We start from the raw sequence: 3,362 nt of genomic DNA on the forward strand, positions 1-3,362 counted from the left end.
GCAAAAACATAGCAGTGTGTGTGTGTGTGTGTGTGTGTGTGTGTGTGTGTGTGTGTGCGTGCGTGCGTGCGTGCGTGCGCGCGCTCTTCACAATGTATTAAAATGTCTCATTTTGTGTGATCTTTGGTATAGTAGAAGTAGCTACTTAGAAAGTAGCCTACAACCTCCCCTTCTGTTCAGACGAAATATTTAGTTTTTTTGTTTGTTTGTTTGTTTGTTTGTTTGTTTTTATAAAATTATTAAACATAAAACCTTGCTTATTCAGATGATCTATCATTTCCCTTTTGTATAAAACAGAAATTTTAGTTTCTTCAATTCTGTATTTTTTTTTTCTTTGGTTTCTTTTGTTTGTATTCTAGACTTTACCCAATATATTGGCTTTTAAATTTAGAATTGCAAATGTTATTTTAAACTAAACATCTTGGGTCATATAGCGTTTCATAACGTGTGTCAAATGACATTTAAACTCATGAAAACCGGATTTTACATTGAACAAATAGCTAAATGAGTTCAACAACATTTTTTTCATAAACTTAGATGTATTGTTTGGATACTTTTATTCAGAATGTAGGCTACAAAGGGCAAAATGAAAATATACAAATAAACTTTCTAAACAAGAATAACTGAGGAGTACTTTCCGCGTAGGTGCTTTTAACATTTGCCATCTCTGCCTCAGAGTGTAACAGCATCTGCTCAGACAACCTTCCTTCGTTAAATGGGATTGAATGGCCAATTCGGGTACTGCTCAAGGAGGTCTATTAAACAGGCCATGGGAAATGCCTCAAACTAAGACTCAAGCGTCTTTGCTTGTCTGTTGCGATATATAAATTCAGGTTAGGATACGTTTTTGCCATTGACATTGCTGTTATAGCAAATAACATTTGCTACCAAAATGATGTGCTTAATCCTTTTTTTGTTCTTTTTCTTTTCTTTTTGTACAATATGACTAGCTTGCTTGGGTAAATTATGAGGTTGCATTTTATTTAAGAAAGAAGAGTGACGACGAACACAATTTCCGGTCCAGTGCTGAGTTTACTTTTAAGGTAGCCTAGCCTCCCAAGCCCCTTTGTGCTGAGTCGTCTGAAATCAGTGTCCAACATTTTAATATCGAAATATTAATTTTATGAGTGGAGCGCCTGATAGAAAAGAATGAATGAATAAACAAATAATTAGGCAGCACGAAAAATTCTATTCTATTCTATTCCTTTTTTTTTTTTTTTTTTGGAAATGTTGACATTTATACAATCACTGTCTCCACTGTTTTCAAAGTTATAACTAAGGCTATAGGCTACAACTAACGCACTCTGCATTTATCTTTGATTGGTTATAATCTATAAATTGGCTGACTTTAAAGAGTTAAATTGTTCCCAAAAAGCAAAAGTGCTTTATATCCAATACATTTTTAAACAGTGTCCCAGAATTTGTATTGTACCTTTTTATCGAGACCGCAGGGCAATGTGAATTTCATTAATTTCACTGCGCAGTAAATCGCGGGTGGCCGACAGCGCTCATTATTGGAGAGCACCGCTTTATTTATTACAGAACACGTCTAACATCTGAACTTGTCCAGATTAACGAGGAGGAAAGTGAATGCACAACCATACGGGTTGCTCCACTGGCTGTCTGAATTTTAGAGCAACATGACACAGCTTTCAATATCTCACGCCACATTTACACTGTGACTGGTGTCACGGATGCGCTTCTGAAGTGGCATTTAGGTGTCTTTACACGCTCAGAGGTGGCATAAATGCATTTACTTAACAATTGCAACTGTATACTTTTATTCTAGGGGCTGAGGTGGGTCAGAGCAGGCATATTTTTGTCTGGTTTTTATGCAACATTATGTCTACATAAAATTATCAGCAGGTACAGAGCAGCTTTAACTCGGCTGTATAAAGAAGCCTTAACACAAGCGTCTCTGAAACAAGAAGGTCGAATTACCTTGAGGAAGCCATCTGTTAACTTTGCCATGCACCTTTATAGTAGCCTAGCACTTGTTTGTTTGGTAGGGCCCCGGATGCAATTATGCTAACTTATGCTTTAATGTAACTGGTGGTTCATTGTTTAGCCTATACAATTCATAATAATAATAAAAACAATCATTATTTTTAAAACAACTGTTTAAAATAAAATAGCTATAAAATCGGTGGTCATTTCTGTTGCCAGGTGTTTTTGAGCCAATCACCTGTAACTATAGCTAAATGCCAGGATATCAGGTGCACGTTCAAGTTCAAAACGGTGCGCAACGTTTTGCTACGGTTTCCGGGTTGAACGTCATGTTTCCTGGAAACGGCGTGCACCGGTGTGCAACGGGGTTTGAGATACGTTTTCTCTTGTTTGGTGGGTGTGTCAGAACTGCAGTCCAATCAGCAGCAACATGTATATAAAGCACGCGGTATTAAAGTGAACTTGCACAATGGGTTCAAGGAAAGTAATTTACAAATGTGTTCGATGCAGCTCGGTATACGCAACAACTGAGGATATTAGAAGACATGTTTGTCGTACGTTTTATTGTAAAAATACAGGATATCAACATAATGATGTAGTTGTTTATATTTTTAGCTTCATTGCAAGTGTATGACATTGGTATAGAAATAAACATGGTAATTAAGGGCTTTTCCTAAAAATGAGAATGAAAATACAGGGTATTAAAACAGTATGAACTACAAATAAAGTCAGTATGTGAGGCTAAATAGATGTGTTTTAGTCTGAATTAGGTAAGATGTGTGCTTCCATTTCAGTTTCAGCAATCCATTCACTCGATTGGGATGTTCTCTTTTGTTCTGGGCGGCAAGTGCAGTAACTGTAACATCGGGCATATTTTGTAGTATTAAACACATATTTATACTGACTTCATCAGGCTCAGAAAATTCTTCACAAAGAACACAAAGAATGGCCTTCTCAGCTGCCATAGTTGCAACTCTTGCGTCATCAGAACAGTGTGTTCAACGCATCACCGTTTCTGTTTAAAAAACGTTGTGCAACGTTTTGTCGGGGCTGAACGCGGCCCAGGTCTCTGTTATCACTCCATTAGCCCCTGATGCCTAAATCGACTATCATCATTGTGAAAAAATGTGTCTCCGTTGGTCTTTAAATTTTTTCCCCCCAAGCAACAGATAAATCGCAAGTACCCTATTTAACCTTTATTAGGCTATTGTATTGATGTTGTACCAGTGATTTTTATAGAGCTCTTAAAAGCAATAAATGACTAAAATTCGTAAAACACATTCTTGTGGCAATTCGTAGCCTAGCCTAACTGTTTTACGTTTTGGCGAATTGGTGGCTAATTCGTATGAATTCGTACGAAAGGCTACGTTTTTGGTTCGGGGTGGGCCTTTATAGCCTACTTTTAGGCCTATATA

The sequence above is a fragment of the Rutilus rutilus genome (genome assembly GCF_951802725.1).
Source record: "Rutilus rutilus genome assembly, chromosome: 7".
Classification (NCBI taxonomy): domain Eukaryota; kingdom Metazoa; phylum Chordata; class Actinopteri; order Cypriniformes; family Leuciscidae; genus Rutilus; species Rutilus rutilus.